The sequence below is a fragment of the Melozone crissalis genome, unplaced genomic scaffold (assembly GCF_028551555.1).
Source record: "Melozone crissalis strain CALT ecotype California unplaced genomic scaffold, PUWL_Pcris_2 ptg000021l_1, whole genome shotgun sequence".
Lineage (NCBI taxonomy): Eukaryota > Metazoa > Chordata > Aves > Passeriformes > Passerellidae > Melozone > Melozone crissalis.
The window spans coordinates 4,502,192-4,521,683 of record NW_026535799.1 but is presented as its reverse complement, the minus strand read 5'-3'; positions in this window follow the sequence as shown (position 1 = coordinate 4,521,683).

Below are 19,492 nucleotides of genomic sequence, written 5' to 3'. Positions count from 1 at the left end.
GATAAACAATGAGTCCAAGAATACTGCACTTGTCTTGTCCAATTACCAAGAAATCTTGTTTCTTGTATGAATCCCCGCGGATTCCTGTTGGTATCTCCGCATGACTTTCATCTAGAAAGCATACTAGTTTTGAAGCTGCCAATGCACACTGTGCCCCTGGTGGGAGGAGGTCCGGGTCACTGTGGAATCGACTGAGGGTTTTGCTGAGGGTATCTGCTTGTCGCTCACTGATGACTGCCCTGTCTGTTCTTGTGACACCGCCAGTACTTGTGTCTGAGCGTGCTGGCAATTTCCCGCGCTGCATTTCTTGTTTCCTGGATGCGGTAACGGATTTCCTTCCACATCTGTCTGGGAATAACATTCTTTCACAGAGTGTCTTCCTCTTCTGCACCGTGCACAAATTGGTCTTTCTGCTTTCTGGGCTGGCGTTGGTATATGTGTCCGTGGGCAATTCCTTTTCATGTGCCCAGACTCCCCGCATCTGTAGCACTGTCCTCCTTGGGGTTTGTTCTTTTTCTGCATTGTCGCAAGAACCTTGTTGACGTTTTTGTCCTGTTGATGGAGTAATTTCTCGAACATCTTCTCCAATGTCTTGTCCTCTGATTGCCCTTCTGAGCGTTCCTTTAGCTGTTCTTCCCATTCCTCTCTTAATTCATTCTTCACAATCGCTGCGACGTGCTGAGGTGTCCCCACCTTGCTGCATGCCTCCACCATCTCTGCCAAGGATGGCCGTCCTGGCATGGTGCTAATCACTCGTTGACAATCCGGGTTGGCATTGCCAAAAGCTAAGCTCTCCAAGAGAGGCCTCTTCGCTTCTTCTGTCGTCACCTGTCGATCCACGGCTTGCGTGAGTCGGTCGATGAACGACATGAATGGCTCTGTGGGACCTTGCCTGATGCAAGAGAACGGAACATCCGGAGCTCCTGTCGGTGTAATTTGTATGATTGCCAATCGTGCCGCTTCTTTGATGTCGTTTAACACTCTTCGTGGAAGCCGCGCTGCTTGTTCCCCTGGGTTGTCATCTGGAGGATCCCCTGCTAATTGCCCTTCTGTGAGGTTCGCATTTGGCCCACCTTGATATCTATTCCGCAACTCAGCAAGATATTTTCTCCACCTTTTTTCCCAGATAAGATTCTGTGTGTCAGTGAGGATCATTGCCACAATACTTCGAATATCATATGGTGTGAGATCATACATAGTAAATGTCCCTCTTAGTAGCTGTTTGAAGTATTGTGAGTTCAGCCCAAAAGTTTGAGCCGCCTTCCCTAAGTCCTTGAGTGTCTCATGACCCATCCTTTCCCACCTTGGATTCTGTCCCTGGGCATCATATGTCACTGGCATTGTCAAATCTCCTGATCCCGGGAATAAATGCTTTTCCTTTGCCAACGCTTTTTTGATTCACTTCCAATCCATCGTCTTCACCGGCTCTTGAAATTCCTCTTCTTGAGACTCCATTGGGATTTGCATGAATAATGGTGTTGTGGACGTCATCGGTGATTCATGGTGTCTCATTTTTCGCCTTGAGGTTTTTGGCCTTGCTCCTAAATCCGAAAAGGAAACTTGAGGATCCTGTTGATATTTCTTTTTTGCTGTATCAAATGAATGCAAGAAGCTTTTTGCTGCTTCTGCTGCTGACAGCATCCATGTTGGGACACCTTCCGATGCTGTGATCCTTATGACATCTTCTCCTTGTAGCTGTTCTTCATCTGAGCTTTCATCATCTTCATGAAATCCCGAAGTGGATGGATAATCCCTTTGTTGTGTTAACATTGTCTTCTTTAAAATGCTTTTCTTTTTGTATAATGTTGGAAAAAATTGCTGCATTGTTGAAGTCTCGCCACGAGATGGCGCTGTGGCTCCGCCAAACCGACCCGGCATGTCGTGCACTTCTGTCCTCCTGCCACTAGGTGGCGCTGTCACCGGCCTCCCTGGCTCAGATGACGGAGTGAGCTCGACTGCCCCATTTCCTCTTCCGGTTGACTGCTGTGTCGGCGATCTCATTTGAGACCGTGTTTGCTTGGCTTTTAATTCAGCTAAAAATGGGGCTTGAACACCAAAGCGTTTCCCCTGAAGGGAAGAGACTGGGACTCCGAGGGTTTCAACCAGAGGCACCGAGTCCGGAGAGGGTGTGGGGCCCCTAACACGGTCCCTCCTCTCCGAGACGTCACAGGGGATCGGGCCCGCCGCCGCCCGCGCTCCACTCTCTGCGCATGCGTGCTCTCCGAGCCGCTCCCTGTCTCTCCCGAGCTGACGTCACCCTCTCCTCCTCGTTCCACCCCCAAGGCCTCCTCCCCTCCGTCTGTCCCTGACTCTGTCTCCTCCTCCTCTGACGCTGTGTTGACTCCTCCCTCCGGTGTGTCCAGCCCGCCTCCCGCCGGCATTCCGGCCCGCCCCGCGATTCTGGCCGACCTCCGCACCGGGTCTGACGTCACAACCGCGCGCCTCCTGCGTCTCGCTACGGTGGCCCGCTGGAGCTGTGCGGCTTCCCCCAATTTGCCGCCCGTGTTTACCGCCTCCGCGCTGGTATGTGACTCCCCCCTTCGGGTTCTTGCGAGTTTTGCCTGCCGCACGCATCTCCTCATTTTCATCTGCGCTGCCCGTTTGCACCGCCGCTCCCATGCTGCCACCTTGCTCTTCGTGAGAAAGCGCTCCCCCCAATCACTTGTCTTCCTCCTGCTCCCCCCCTTCCGTTCCTGACTCCTCTATACTCTCTGGGGTTTCAGGACGCTTTTGGGGTTTCTTGCGTTCTTTGACCGGGGGGTTTAATATTATTTCCTGCTCTCTTTTTTCAAGAGCCCTTTCCCCCTGGCTTTTTGAAGCCAGAGCTAATTTTTTCCCGCAGCTTTGCTCCACCCCCTCCTCTGAGGGTGCCACAGTTTTTCGCTGCTTTTCCAGTCTTTTTGACTGCACTGAAATACCTTATAGCATAATTCTTGCCGGCGAGAGCAGCTTTAACGCTGTCTCATCTTTTTTCGTTGCTAAGAAATATAAATGCCTATTAATTTCTTGCCAAAACCTCACTTCGAATAGCAGGCATGTTTCTGCAAGGGGGTAGTTGAGCCTTGCCCACAACAATAACTGTTTTAATTCTTTCTTTGGGATCCCTTCTGTATATAATTCAGCCACGCCTTGTAAGGCGGACAAGATTTCCCGTTGTTCCTGGGAGAGTGTGGCCCCCATATTCTTATTTTTGGCCTTCTTACCGAATCTGTCGTCAGAGTGGTCTGAAGGCTCCCGATCTCCGTCCAGCAGGTCACGAGAGATGGATCCAGAGGCGCCTTTCTGGTCCCAGTCCAGGCCGCTCTGCTACGAACTGTCTTCGGCAGAAGCTGAGAGATGGAATTCTCAGTGACTGCTGATTTTTGCAGATTCTCCTGGCCGTTTTTTTTTTTCTTCTTTCTTTCTTCAGGCTTCTCTCCTCAGGAGTTATCAGTGCTGTCCTCTTGGCTCTTCAGCTCTTCAGCTCTTCAGGGCTTTTTCCCCCCCCGAAAGGTTTGGTGGGAGGTAGCCCACACAGCGGACGCCACTTGCTGGATTTTCGGCTGTTTAGATGGTCTGGGAAGGCCCAAGGTGGCCTTGGGCAGCCCGCGCTCCAAAGGACGAGAAGGGACTTCAGATCTTTTCTCAGTCTCGGTGTTTATTAAATGCTTATCTAAAAGATTTTCTCTTGGCCTGACAGAGTTCTGCTCAGCAGTCAGCCATGGGCACACACTCACTGAGAGTCCCCGGGGCGGCCACTTATCTTTATACTCGGAGTTAAGTATACAATATTTATCATTTTTTTCCAATACCCTTTACCCTTATTAACCAGTGCACTTTTGGTAAGGACCAATCCCAAAGTGCCAACATCACCACAGAAGATGGAGGCCAAGAAGAAGAAGAAGAAGGAGAAGGGCACGCCCCAATTCCTCCATCTTACTTCTTTAGACCCCCCTGTACAGAAATCTTAAACCCTGTATCTCAGCCCTGAGAGGCTGAGATCCCACAGAGTGTCACAATGGCCCTTTGGTTTCACAAGGCCTCAAAGCGTAAAAATGGCCTCCATGATTTCATGAGGCCTTGCTGTGTCACAATGGACCTTTGGTTCCATGATGCCCTGGTGTGTCACAACGACCTCCTTGGTTCTGTTGGAACCTTCATCCCATGGAAACCCATGGTGTTCACTGGAGTCCCCTTGATTCCATGAGGCCCTGCCATGCTATAATGGCCCCTTGGTTCCAGTGGGTCCCAAAGTGTCAGAACAGTCTCCATTGTTCCATGAGGCCCCATAATGTCACTATCATCCCCTTGATTCCACAGGGCCCCACAGTGGAGCAATGGACTCTTGGTTCCATGAAGCTCCTGAGTCATAATGGTCTCCTTGGATCCGCAGTGTCACAGTGGCCCCTTGGCTCCGTGTGGCCACGCTGTGTCGCAATGGCTCATGGTTCCATGAGGCCACACAGTTTAACAACAGACCCTTAGTTCCACAGGGCCTTGCTGTGTCACAATGGACTTCTGGTTCCATGAGCTCTCACACTGCCAGCAGCACTCTCCTTGGTTCTGCAGTGTCAGCACGGCCGCTTTGTTCCAGGAGGTTCCATAGTAGAATACGGTCACCTTGGTTCCGTGAGGTTCTGCAGTGTCACAATGGACACATGGTTCCACCAGGCCTTGCTGTGTCAGAATGGGCCCCTTTTTTCCAAGAGGTTTCTCAGAGTCACAATGGTCTCCTTGGAGCCGCAGTATCACATTGGTTCAATGTGGCTCCAATGTGCCAGAATGGATTTTGGTTCCAAGGAGTTCTGCTGTGTCACCATGGACCCTTTGTTCCATGAGTTTGCACTGTGTCACAGCTGAGTCCTTGGTTCTGTGAGGCCTCGCCAACACCAAATCTCAAAAACATCAGAATAAGACTCATTAACACTAATTTGCATGTTGCCTCCGCTTGAGGCGTGATGACCTGATTCAGGAATGGCACGGTGACAATCCCCCTGCTGCTCAGGCCACACAGACACCAATGTGATAGATGGCAAATGGCGTTTATTAATGGTTACGCGGGGTTATATAATGGCGGTTAACGGTCAACAAAACGGGGGGCTAAGTAACTTTAACAGTAAAGGGGAGGGGTTCTGTCTACCCATAACATCGCGAGATCTTCTGATCGGTCCCTAATCTCCCAGATTTGCCTCCCCCCCTTTATGATTAATTAAAACCACAGAAAGTGTAAAGGTTATAAAAATACAAAGGCTATCACACTGATACATGGCAAAACTGACAACTGGTAAAAAACAATACAACATGTCTGCAACTAACGCGCTTCAAAGCAACTGTTGGTGGTCAACAAATAAAATGTTAACTTTTTCTTACTGGTTTTTAACAAACAATACTAACTTGTTTAAAATGCAAGGTCTAAAAATCAATGTGAGGAGTATCATAGCAACTGGGCCTAATAAGGAGGAAACAACGGTGGTCAGCTATGAGGACTAGTCAAACTATGACTCAAACTGTCTTTGCTGGGCTTTTCTCTCAGTCTTTCTCTGTGCTAGCCTTTCTTTCAGTTTGCCTATGGAGTCTCTTACGACTTCGGTATGGTCTGCGTAAAAACATTGTTCTTTCAAGGCAGCACACAGGCTTCTCTGTTGCATGAACAGGAGGTTCAATTCTTGTCTCTTCTGCAGGATGGTCACAAGCTTTTTGCAGCTCTTGTTGTGTTGGTACTTTTGTAGAGGCTTTTCTTTGTTGATGTTTGGGACGTAGAATGCAACAGGAGGAGCATCATCTGGATGGAGGAGGAAGCTGAAGAAACTGTTTTTGAGATCAATGATCACAAGTGGCTAATCATTGAGAGTGAAGGAAGTCTTTGCTGAAGCAGTTCTATGTCCTCAATGACTTCATTGATCTTCTTGAGGTTGTGCAGCAGTCTCTATGAGCCTGAAGTTTTCTCCTGAATGACGAACACTGGAGAATTCTATGGACGTGGTCTCTAGAGGGAAAGTCTTGCTGATCAAACACTAGCATGACTTGTTCTGCTGCATGTGGTGGCAAAGCGATAGCTTTGGCTACTGGGATGTTCTCTGGAACAGTCAGTAGTGGTTGAAGAGCTTTGGTTAAGTCTGTCAGCTCTTCATTCTGATTTGCTGAAACAATCGAAGGATAAATGACAAGTCTAAGGATGCTGCTTCTGTCTTTACTAATTATTAAAAAGTCTTGTCTTTTGGGCAAAGTTCTAGTGACACTAGTAGGTATCACTACGTGGCTCTCATCTGTGAAGAAATGTAAAGTCTACAATCTTCTGTGGGTGAAGCACAAGGGCTGGAATCTCTGCGCAGTCATGCAGTCAACATCTGTGCTTCTTCTTTTTTTTTTTCTTTTTTTTTTTTTGCTTGTGGAATGGTCAGCATTTTCTTGCCCATGCTTCCTGTGAGCATTCTCATGCACTTGATCAAGTTTCGCATTATTTACTGAGGTCTACCTGGACTTTTGCACCTGCTAAAACACAAAAAAATCCATGTCCCCGCAGGGACTGGAGAATTATCTGAAAATCTTGGAGGTGATGAATGGGTCCTGATGTGAAAATAAAACATTGATCTGTTCTGTTTCAGTCCCTATGCAATATTGCATAGGGAAATGTAAGATAACAGCAATTAGAAATCAATCAGATAATACACATAACTAATAACACATCTGAAATAATACAATTATCAGTCACTACAACACTGAACTGTCATCCCAGAGTCTGCAACATCTGATGAACCTTGAAAAAACAGAGAACTGGAGAACTCATGTCCGGATTCATGTTTCTCCAAACTCCCTTTGAAATCAGGCTCAGCTATCATACATGGTCAAATTGCCAAGCCAAAAGGACTTGAATACTTTTTGTTGCAGAAAACATCTGGGCTGATTCTCAATCATTCCATTACAAGTAGAGCTAGAACTTGGCCAGAGTTCAAACTCTAATTGATGGACATTACTTAATATATTTTAAAACAAGACTCTTAAAAACAGCAGTTATGAATTGGAAACCTTAGGATTAAAGATCAATCAAACCATTAAAGAATTGAATCCCTCCGAAACTTCTGTCAGGACAGAAATTCTTCAAACACAGCAAACCTCTTGAATTCTCGGCTGAGGTACTGTATAATAACTGAAGAAATAATAACTGAAGAAAACCACAAAACTGGCAATCTGGATTTAAAAGAAACCTAAAAAATATGAGTAGTTAAGAAACAAAAAGACAAGATTCTGAGGAGACACATGTCTTGTAGATGATCACACAAAGAGATAGTGAAACACATGAAAGCTGGCTGTTGGGGTTGGCTGCGTGCCCGCTGCCGCGGGACCGGAGCAGGGCCGGTACCTCGGGCACCCTCTGCACCTCGACCATGCCTCGCCTCTGCCTGTGCCGTCACGGGAGTGCAGGCGCTTCCGCCCTGACCACGACTCCCCTGTGCTCCTCTCGGCGCAGGCACGGTCTCGGGAACGTCCTCTCTGCCTGTGACCCACACCTGCGCTGTCCCAATCCCGATCTGGCTCCGTTCCCACTTGTCGGTGTCCGTGCCGTGTCTGAGAACTGGGGAAAAACCCTCCCCTCTTTCCTGCCAGCATGTGCGGTGTCCTGCAAACCTTCTCTGTTCCTGCCGACCACGTCCGCGTCCCTCCACCCCGGGTATTGAAGTGAAGGGGAGAACGACCATCCTGGTAATGCATCGAACTCCAACTGTATTGATCAATCAATCACCTTAAATAACAGTGCTAACGAACGCCATGAATATTCTGTAATCCAATGTCATGATAGGCTAACAGAGAAACTTCTAACCACTCCCTTTGTTTTAGAATACCTACAATTGTTTATTAAAAACAGAAACCAAAACAGAAACCAGAAACTAAAACAGAAACCAGTGTTCCCAAAACTTTTACATCTGCTCTCAGGATGGCAGGCCTTCCCAGAGACGGTGTTCTACTTGTTATGGGCAGACAATCTGAGAACTCCATTGTTTATAAAGAGAGTCTAATTGTTTATAGAAATCAGAAGGCTGAGAACTGTTAGAAACTGCTTTTACTTTTCCCCTATACTTTTCTCTCAATTTTATGTCTCATGGCCTTTTCTTTAAGTCATTCTCCGACATTTCCCCCGTTTTTTCTTTTTAAGAAAGGAGGTTAGTTTGCAGGTTTTTTCTATTATCTTACTGACTATTTTTTGAATGCAACAAGGTAAGATAATGGTGAAGTTTTTCCTCACAGAAACTCTTGTGGAGGAGACATTACCTCCACAACAGGTGGTAATTGGACTAAGAAAAGAAAGCTGTTAACTGTTTTCATTCATGCAACCTGGAGAGAAGGTGAAAAAGTCTGAAAATGATTCTTTCTGTCCTTGAATTTATCACATCCACCTTTTTTCATGAGCTTCCCAGAAATGTTCAAAGTCAGTTTTCAGTTTGTAATCCTTTAGTCATTTGGCTCAAATGGCATCAACTGGGCAATTCTCAGTCCTTTGTTAATTTGGAGTGGTGAAAAGTAGTATGCATTTAAAGCACTTAAAATATTTGACTTAACAGACTTATTTGTAAGTCATGTAAAATCACTTAAATCTAATGCAAACTTAACAGAATCTAACTTAACTTACTTAATAATACTTAACAAAATTTAATTTTCTTTAAATCTCACACAACTCAAACCTATATATAATTTAAACTTAGCAGACCTCGAACCCAACCGAAAACAAGCTCAACAATTTTAACCTTAACATTTAATGGCACTTAATGGATAACTTAACTTAAACTACTTAATAACAGATAAAACCTACTATAGAAATAAAATATAGCATTTACTATAACTTACTTACAGGCCTGATTCTAAAATATTAAGCTAAAATAACTTTCTTCACGTGTTTGCTATAGCATTTTTATACCAAAAACACACTCACAACATCTCACTCATACAATCAATCCAACACATCTCAACATTTTTAAACTTTTCAAAACACAGCTTTAAAGTCTAATGTTCCACCGGCCCAGCCATCCGGGCTTCTGATGTTCAAAGTCTCTGGTAATACAGATGTTTCCAAGACAGCATAACCAATGCCGAGCCAAATCGGCCGAAATATGACTCCTGCATTCATTTACGCTGATCTGCTTTACAGTCTGTGCTGGGGAGAACAAAAGATCTCTCTAACTTAGGTGAAAAACATCCTGACAGCAACAGTCCTTGGTGTCGCTTGTTTAGTTTCACTAATCTTTTAATTGCAATAGGAATCTTTTCTTTTGTTGACAAGAGTCACAGTTATTACGGCTGTTAGATCTTAAACTGTAGCTCCTGCCAGCTACGGGGCGGAGGGAGAAGCGCTACCGCTCAAAAAAGCACTCTGAAGTCGGAATCCGCTAAGGAATGTGCAGGACGAAAACTATCAATGCACAGCATGATTGCTCCTCCATCACCTGCTCTCTGATGTCCAGTCACTGTTCCCAAGCAGCAACTGGCCGCCCGTGGACATCTGGCCCCCAGTTCACACATGAGGGCGATGCGGCTCCGGTCGCTCCCCCCGCGGCGCTCTTTGTTCACTTCCGGCGCGGCGCGGCTTGGTTTCTGCGGCGGCGGCTCCGCTCTCGGGGTGGCGCGGCCGCTCCCGCGCGGCGGCTCCTGCGGCGGCGGCTTTTGATCTTCCCGCCGCTGCCTCCGGCGCGCCCGTGCCGAGTTCGGAGTAGCACAGCACTGCAATTCTACCATAAATCAATGAATTCACACATTTCCGTTAATCCGTAAACCATATGGAAAATCCCTTTACCGTAACTATAAGTCCAAAGTCCTGTTGAATCCTTCTGCTAATTCATCTCTGCTTTGCGCTGCGGGTCACTCCCTTCGCGGCGGTTTAGCTTCGCCCGCGGTGGCTCCCTGTGGTGTTGGGTTAGGGGCAGGAAAGAGCACCGATGATGCAGCGATGACTTCTGTTGGTGCTTGGCATTCCCGGCGCAAGCGGCCCTTGCCTTCGCATGGACAGCATTTCGTGCGGCCCTCTTTATTAGATGCTGCAAACGCAGCTGACGCTTGAAGAGGTGCAAAAGCGGCTAACACTTGACTCTGAGAGGACTTTGCCTGTTCTTGCAAACCTATTCCTATCTGTTTGAGTACATCCGCCACAAAAGCCTGCTGCCTGGTAGGAATAAGAGCCATCCTCTCTAATGCTTCCTCTACAGTCCAATCCGCACCTAAAGCATTAAGTAGGTTTCTAGTAGCAGAATTACAATTTTGAAGGACACACTGCCTGAGTAGGACCCTGCGCAAATATTCTGGCACGCCAGCTCTCTTAATTGCAGCCGCAGCTTTATCAACAAAAGCGCCAAAGGTCTCATCTTTGCCTTGCTTAATTCCCATATACACTGGTATCCCTCCTGGTTCCTTTACCATATCTATCGCGAGTCTGACTAACCGCATTGCCTCCCGGCACTTTTCCGGACCTATTAAAACTTGTGCATCAGTACGAAGAAAAGGTCCCAGCCCCATAAGCTCATTAATAGTGATACCATGCAAGGGATCCCCCGGCTGTCTTTGAACTACCACACACTCACTAACAAGTATCCGCCAATGATCATTAAACAGCAATTGTTGATGGTGGATAAAGATTAATTTAACTATGCCAAGACAATCATTAACGAGGAGGATACTGGTGTTAAAAATACAATCAAGCATTTGCTTAGCTGGTTCGCTTTTAAAGCCAAACTGACTAACAGCAGCTTGCAATTGAGATAACAGCTTCCAGTCAAGAGTGCTAATTGTGGCTTGAAAACCTCCTCCAGGCTGGGGGTTAAAGACAACCAGACAAACCAGTTCTCGAGCCGAACTTATCAGCTCTTGATCTCCCCTGTCAATTGCATCTTTGGCCAGGGCAGCCCACGCGTCCCGTCTTTCCCTTGCAATCGCCGCCGCCAAGCCAATTTCCGACCCAGGGACCGGCTGATTGCTTGTCGGGAACGGAGTACACGTATTGGGCCCCAGCTGCTGAGACGCAGCAGGTACGGGAGAGTCAGAGGTGCTCTGTGTAGCCTGCGGCAAAGCAGACAACAAGGCACCCCGCGGAGCTTGGCTGGTTAGGGGGGGCTGCGAAGCGGGTACTAAAGCAGTCTGCGTAGCCTGGTTTGTAGGCTGGCTCGTAGCCGGGCTTGTAGCCTGGCCCGTTAAGGGGGGCTGCTCGGCAGGCAGTGAGGCGGTCTGCGACTGGCTCATAGTGTGACTCATAGCCTGGCTTTCCGAGGGAGGCGGCGAAGCAGGTAATAAAACTGTCCGCGTCGCGGGGCCAAGAGGAATTCCCGCGTTCTTATCAAATTCCCTATCTTGATCGCATTCTTTGTTACGATCGTAAGCGGCAGTAGCCTGGTGAGCAGCCCTTTTTTCAGCTTGAATTTGCAAAAGCTCGGTGTTAACGACCCGCCATAATTTACCCCACTTCTTAGCAGTTTTATCATCATCTAACGTAGCCTGCCACAATAAATCACCAAATCTACGCCACTCCAACAATTCGTGAACTGTGTGAGGATTTATAAAGATCCCCCTTTCTAGGCCATAAACTAAAAGACCCGGTAATTCTTTCTGTAAATCTATTCCCTTAATTTGCCTTTTTTGCAAAAGGGTAATAAAAAGTTCATATGCGGCTTGCCTTTCCATACCTATGTGCGCATGTTGCAGCTCTTCAAATCAAGGTCGCGGCCGCATGTCTCGGACGAGCCTATGTGTATAGTCACTCGCAGAGCGGCGCGGGACGGCGGGTTACCCTCCGCTTTGTCTTCCGCGCTTCTGCGCCGTTCCGGCTGCAGTTTTGATCTTACGGAACCCGAACCTGGCTTCACTTCGCGTGGCGTTCGCTTCCCTGTGGTGTTCACTATCACGGTCGGAGGTCACCATATATTGAAGTGAAGGGAGACACGACCATCCGATTGATGCATTGAACTCCAACTGTATTGATCAATCAATCACCTTAAATAACAGTGCTAACGAACGCCATGAATATTCTGTAATCCAATGTCATGATAGGCTAACAGAGAAACTTCTAACCACTCCCTTTGTTTTAGAATACCTACAATTGTTTATTAAAAACAGAAACCAAAACAGAAACCAGAAACTAAAACAGAAACCAGTGTTCCCAAAACTTTTACATCTGCTCTCAGGATGGCAGGCCTTCCCAGAGACGGTGTTCTACTTGTTATGGGAAGACAATCTGAGAACTCCATTGTTAATAAAGAGAGTCTAATTGTTTATAGAAATCAGAAGGCTGAGAACTGTTAGAAACTGCTTTTACTTTTCCCCTATACTTTTCTCTCAATTTTATGTCTCATGGCCTTTTCTTTAAGTCATTCTCCGACACCTGGGGTTCGCCACCCTGCGGCGCAGAAGGCGGAGGCTCCACCCAGGCTCTCAGACTCTGAGTTAATGACGGTGCCTCACGCCTCCGAGTTAACAGTGGTGCCTTGCACTTCCTCTAACAGCCTGTCCCAAAATGACTGCGCCTGCTCTTTTCCGTCAGCCGGCGCGCCTGGGCTTGGGAGCCGCGAAGAGCATCCCCGCGGCTGCGAATCCCTGCACTCAGCAAAATCGCAATCACCCACAGTCTGCGTAGCCGCCCCAGCACCCAGCCAGGGCACCACCAGCAAACAGTCCTGCGCGGTTTTCCACGTTTCTTGCTCCTGCCGTGTTTTCCGTAGAGCCCACACGACTCTCCCCCATAATTTGAGATTCCGCCCCGAGCCTGAGGATATGGCCTCCTCGGCTAGGGCCTTGCTACACCTATACCACATTTCTGTGTGGAGAATATCCACCGGCTGCAAATAACCCCAATCCGCAGTAGCCTCGATACTACGAGGGCAAAATCCCCTGGCTTGCAGTCAATATCCCACTGCCTGTGAACCTGAAAAATTACCTTTGCGAGGGTCTCCATTCCTCTCGCTGGTCCGGGAGTATCCTCCCCACTGAGCTGGGCCAGCTGCTGCGGCCGTTGTTCACCCGACCAGTCGATCCCCATCTCCCAGGAAAAGTCCCAGGTTTTGGCACCGCTTTGTTGCCTCCACTTGAGGTGTGACGACCTGATTCAGGAATGGCACAGCAACAATCCCCCTGCCGCTCGGGCCACGTACTCGCAGACACCAATGTGGTGGATGGCAAATGGCATTTATTAACGGTTACACAGGGTTATAAATAATGGGGGTTAACGGCCAACAAAACGGGGGGCTAAGTAACTTTAACAGTAAAGGGGAGGGGTTCTGTCTACCCATAACATTGCGAGATCTTCCGATCGGTCCCTAATCTCCCACATTTGCAGTTTAAGAGGGCATCATTTATTCAGGCCTGAGGTCTAGCAAGGGATAACTCCTAACATTATGTGAACATGTAATTCTACCAATGTCACCAAATGTGTATTACAATTTATCCAATATCGTAAAACCCACTCCAAGTTCCCAGATTTAGTCCTTTTTTCTATCACTGCATTCTTGAGCCAGATGTCTTCTTGTCTTCCAACCATTCCTGCTGGGAAGGCAGCCCCTGCATGCCTTGTTCCTGTACTAAAAGCTCACAGGCACAGCAAAAATTAATTAACCCTTTTGATAATGAGCCAAAGGCTTTGTGTGGGCAGGCAGAGGGAGGCAGGAGGAAGGGCTGTCAGCAAAGGAAGGGCCCAGCCAGGTGGGGCAGCTAGGAGATGCCGACAGCCTGCAGGGACAGAGGCACAGGGCAGGGACTCCATGGGACAGCCTGGGCTGCACAGGGCATAGGGATGGGCAGCAGCTGCAAGACAGCCCTGCCAGAGCCAACTTGGGCAGCACTTTGGCCATGGCTGCTGGCCCTGGGGCCAGAAGGGGACAAGTGACCCTTGCAGGCCTGGGGCCTCGTTGCCTCCTTGTCCCTGCTCAGCAGCCTGGCAGGGGCCGCCCCATGCTCCTGCCCCTGGCATTGAACATCCCCACATGCCAGTGCCCATCCTGGGAAGAGCCCTGAGCAAGGAGGGAGGGACAGGATCTGCCTGGCCAGGGGCTGGGGCTCAGGCCTTGGCCCTTTGCATTCCTCAAACACATCCAGATTTGCTCAGCACCAGAGACACCTTTCCCTTGCTTGTCCCCACCAGATATCACTGCCTCCAATGTTCTGCTCTGCCTGGAGAACTTTCTCAGTTGTGTCCCTCAGTGGGACGCATTAAAACTTGTAGAAACTTTGGAGTTTAAATTTAATTTTTAGTTCCTAAGAAGTTCTTTGAACACTCTCTAGGACTGAGTCTTATGTAAACAGCAGCATAGCCCTGAGAGGGTCATTAAAGTCCTTGTGCTGTGTCTGTGCTGCTGAGCTGGGCTGGGCTTCTGCCACAGGAGCTCTTGGAAACCAAGAAGAACACAAAAAGTCATTTCTCCTGATAAGCAGCTTTTGTCTCAGTCCAGCAGGGCTGAGGGCACTGCTTGCAGGTACCTGAGAGCAGTGAAGCAGAGAGAGACTTAAAGGAACTGGAAGGACAATATTGAGCTCATTCATGGAGAAATCTTCCCAGTTTTTGACACAGTCAGTTTCTGGCTGCAGGGATCTCCTAAAGCTGGAGATGGCAGGACTGATGTGACTGTAAGGATGGCTCTGCTGCCGCCCTTTCTGCTTTGGGGGAGGATGTGCTGCAGAGCGGGGTTGCCCTGGGCACCGTCAGAGGGACAGGGCAGGATGGCTCCTGCTGCCAGGGACGGCTGCAGGGGGTGAAGCTGGGGCTGCAGCCAGGGCTGCCCAGGGCTGTCCTGCAGAGCAGCTCCTGCAGCCCTCAGGGCTCTTGGCCAGCCCAGGGCATGTGCCACCTGCCAGGGGCAGCTCTCAGCCTGCCTGGCAGCTCCCCATGGACGCTGCAGGTGAGCTGTGGGTGCACGGAGTGACTACTGACAGGGCAGGTCCTGCTGCTGTGGAGAGGGTGCTGTGCGGGCCAGGGCTGCTCAGAGCTGCAGCTCATGCCCAGCTCATTCCTGAGGGGACTTTTCATTGGGTCATTCAGGGCAGGGGTTTCCTGCTTGGGTCTCTGCTTTCCTGAATCTGTGCTCCCACTTTTCCCTGGCTCAGCTTGGTGGCAATGGAAACTCAGCTGTGCAGGGCAGAGCAGGGGCTGAGGCTCTTCAGCCATCACACTGAGTTTTCCTGGGAACCTCAGCAAGAGCCCACACCTGCCCAGCTCCAGATCCATGCAGCATCACCTTTCCCTGGTGCCCAGGCTGGGGGAGCTGTTCTTTAATCCCTGCAAGGCCGAGCAGCTGCAGGGCAGCGGTGGCCCAGGGGCTGGGCTGGGCTCTGGCAGCTCTGGCAGGGAAGGAGCCCCGGCCCACAGGAGCAGCTCGGGCTGGGACAGCTCCAGCAGACGAGCCGTGGGCAGGGAAGGAGGGAGGCAGTGCCGAGGGCAGCCCTGCTGCAGGGCAGATGTGGCACCTGCTGCGCCTGCCCTGGAGGGCAGACACTGCCCTGAGCAGCACAGCTCTTGTGTCCCCTCGCAGCCAGCACAGCCCTCAGCCCGGGGGCTCAGGGCCCTCAGTCCCTCCTGGGCTGGCAGAGGAGCCCCAGAGATGAAGGGCATCTCTGTGGCCATGTGCCCATTCCCTGCTGACCAGGGCCTGAGGGCCACTGTCCTGCCCTGCTGCTGCCTGGCAGGGGCTGGCCAGGGCTGGCCAGGGAAAGGCTTTTCCTCAGGCCCGGCTCTCTCTCTCTCCTTGCCTTGCCCAGGTGCTGCTGGCATTGCTGAGAGGCTCTCTGCAGTTGTAGCTCCAGCTGCAGGGCCAGGCCCAGCCCTTGGGCTCCTCCTGTGCAGGCTGAGCACAGCAATGGGGTGTCCCAGCTCCCTGTGCCCGGGGAGCTCTGGGCAGGGCAGCCTGGGGCCCTGGCAATGAGCCCACTCTCCTCAAGCAGTGCCATGGACAGGACCCTTGGTGTGTCCTCAGGATGCCATCCAAGCTGTCAGCTGCCTCCAGGGGACACTGGCGGACAGGAGTGTCCTTGGCCAGAGTGGGGCTGGGACTCTGAGAAAGGCTAAACCAGTTTGCTCTGCTGTGGGTCCTTCTGCTCTCAGTTGTGTCAGGCTGATTTCCAGGGGAACACAGGGACTGCCCTGGATCACAGAAAAGGGCAGCTGGGGACAGACGGAGTGACAGAGCAGCTCCCCTAGCCCTTCGCTGAGTTCCAGCCACTGCTCTTGCCTTGCACAGCTGTCTCTGCTCTCCCTGGGCACAGCAGGAAACCCTCTCAAACTGCCTTTGGCCATCATCCTCCCTTAGTCCTGGGACAGGAGATGCTGCTGAGCTCCTCAGCCTCAGAAGCTGCTTGAGCTGATGGAATCCTACCCCAGGACTTGCCCCGTCCCCATTCCATGACCCCACTGCTTCAGAGCAGAGCTGACCCCTTGGTGTCCATGGGCAGAGCCTCTGCTCATCACAGCAATGGGGCCAGATCCCAGCAAAATTCCAGGCACGGGGCTGAAGGAAGAGCTCTGAGAAAAGGAAAACTGGGGTGTCGGAGAATGACTTAAAGAAAAGGCCATGAGACATAAAATTGAGAGAAAAGTATAAGGGAAAAGTAAGGCCGTTTCTAACAGTTCTCAGCCTTCTGACTTGTATAAACAATTAGACTCTCTCAGGCATCACTCTATAAACAATAAAGTTCTCAGCTTGTCTTCCCATGGCAAGCAGAACACCGTCCTTGGGAAGGCCTGTTATCCTGAGAACAGATGTAGAGGTTTTGGGAACACTAGTTTCTGTTTTAGTTTCTGGTTTCTGTTTTGGTTTCTGTCTTTAATAAACAATTGTAGGTATTCTAAAACAAAGGGAGTGGTTAGAAGTTTCTCTGTTAGCCTATCATGACATTGGATTACAGAATATTCATGGCGTTCGTTAGCACTGTTATTTAAGGTGATTGATTGATCAATAAAGTTGGAGTTCGATGCATTACCAGGATGGTCGTTCGCCCCTTCACTTCAATATATGGTGACCTCCGACCGTGATAGCGAACACCACGGGGAAGCGAACGCCACGCGAAGTGAAGACAGATTCGGGTTCCGTAAGATCGAAACTGCAGCCGGAACGGCGAAGAAGCGCGGAAGACAAAGCGGAGGGTAACCCGCCGGCCCGCGCCGCGCTGCGAGCGACTATACAGATAGGCTCGTCCGAGACATGCGGCCGCGACCTTGATTTGAAGAGCTGCAACGTGCGCACATAGGTATGGAAAGGCAAGCTGCATATGAACTTTTTATTACCCTTTTGCAAAAACGGCAAATTAAGGGAATAGATTTACAGAAAGATTTACCGGGTCTTTTAGCGTATGGCCTAGAAAAGGGGATCTTTATAAATCCTCACACAGTTCACGAATTATCTGAGTGGCGTAAATTTGGTGATTTATTGTGGCAGGCTACGTTAGATGATGATAAAACTGCTAAGAAGTGGGGTAAATTATGGCGGGTCGTTAACACCGAACTGTTGCGGATTCAAGCTGAAAAAAGGGCTGCTCACCAGGCTACTGCCGCTTACGATCGTAACAAAGAATGCGATCAAGATAGGGAATTTGATAAGAACGCGGGAATTCCTCTTGGTCCCGCGACGCGGACAGTTTTATTACCTGCTTCACCGCCTCCCTCGGAAAGCCAGGCTATGAGTCACACTATGAGCCAGGCGCAGTCCGCCTCGCTGCCCGCCGCGCAGCCCCCCTTAACGAGCCAAGCTCCGCGGGGTGCCCTGTTGTCTGCTTTGCCGCAGGCTACACAGAGCACCTCTGACTCTCCCGTACCTGCTGCGTCTCAGCAGCTGGGGCCAGATACGTGTACTCCGTTCCCGATAAGCGATCAGCCGGTCCCTGGGTCGGAAATCGGCTTGGCGGCGGCGATTGCGAGGGAAAGACGGGACGCGTGGGCTGCCTTGGCCAAAGATGCAATTGACAAGGGAGATCAAGAGCTGATAAGTTCGGCTCGAGAATTGGCTTGTCCGGTTGTCTTTAACCCCCAGCCTGGAGGAGGTTTTCAAGCCACAATTAGCGCTCTTGACTGGAAGCTGTTATCTCAGTTGCGAGCTACTGTTAGTCAGTTTGGCTTTAAAAGTGAACCAGCTAAGCAAATGCTCGATTATATTTTTGACACCAGTATCCTTCTTGTTAATGATTGTCGTGGGATAGTTAAATTAATTTTTACTCAACATCAACAATTGCTGTTTAACGCCCACTGGCAAGCTTTAGCTAATGAGTGTGTGGCAGTTCAAAGACAGCCGGGGGATCCCTTGCATGGTATCACTATTAATGAGCTTATGGGGCTGGGGCCTTTTCTTCGTACTGATGCACAAGCTTTAATAGGCCAAGAAAAGTGCCGGGAGGCAATGCGGTTAGTCAGACTCGCGATAGATAAGGTAAAGGAACCAGGAGGGATACCAGTGTATATGGGAATTAAGCAAGGCAAAGATGAGACCTTTGGCGCTTTTGTTGATAGAGCTGCGGCTGCAATTGAGAGAGCCGGAGTAGCAGAATTTATGCGCAAGGCTCTCCTTAAACAGTGTTGTATTCAAAACTGTAACTCTGCTACTAGAAACATACTTAACACCTTAGGTGCAAATTGGACTATCGAGGAAGCATTAGAAAGAATGGCGCTCATTCCTACTGGCCAGCAGGCTTTTGTGGTAGATGCACTTAAACAGATAGGAATAGGTTTGCAAGAACAGGCAAGGTCCTCTCAGAGTCAGGTGTTAGCCGCTTTTGCACCTCTTCAAACGTCCGCTGCGTTTGCAACATCAAATAAAGAGGGCCGCACGAAATGCTGCGAAGGCACGGGCCGCTTGCGCCGGGAATGCCAAGCACCGAAGAAGCCGCCGCCGCAGGAGCCGAGCCGCGCCGCCCCGAGAGCGGAGCCGCCGCCGCAGAAACCAAGCCGCGCCGCGCCGGAAGTGAACAAAGAGCGCCGCGGGGGGAGCGACCGGAGCCGCATCGCCCTCATGTGTGAACTGGGGGCCAGATGTCCACGGGCGGCCAGTTGCTGCTTGGGAACAGTGACTGGACATCAGAGAGCAGGTGATGGAGGAGCAATCATGCTGTGCATTGATAGTTTTCGTCCTGCTGTTTAGATCGACCAACATCTTTTCTGGGCTCTGATGAGTGTCCAGCGCCATCCATTTTCAGGGCTAGTTACACACTCCTTAGCGGATTCCGACTTCAGAGTGCTTTTTCGAGCGGGAGCGTTTCTCCCTCTGCCCCGTAGCCGGCAAAAGCTACAGTTTAAGATCTAACAGCCGTAATAACTGTGACTCTTGTCAACAAAAGAAAAGATTCCTATTGCAATTAAAAGACTAGTGAAACTAAACAAACAACACCAAGGACTGTTGCTGTCAGGATGTTTTTCACCTAAGTTAGAGAGATCTTTTGTTCTCCCCAGCACAGACTGTAAAGCAGAAATCAGCGTAAAGGCCGATTTGGCTCGGCATTGGTTATGCTGTCTTGGAAACATCTGTATTACCAGAGACTTTAAACATTAGAAGCCCGGATGGCTGGGCCGGTG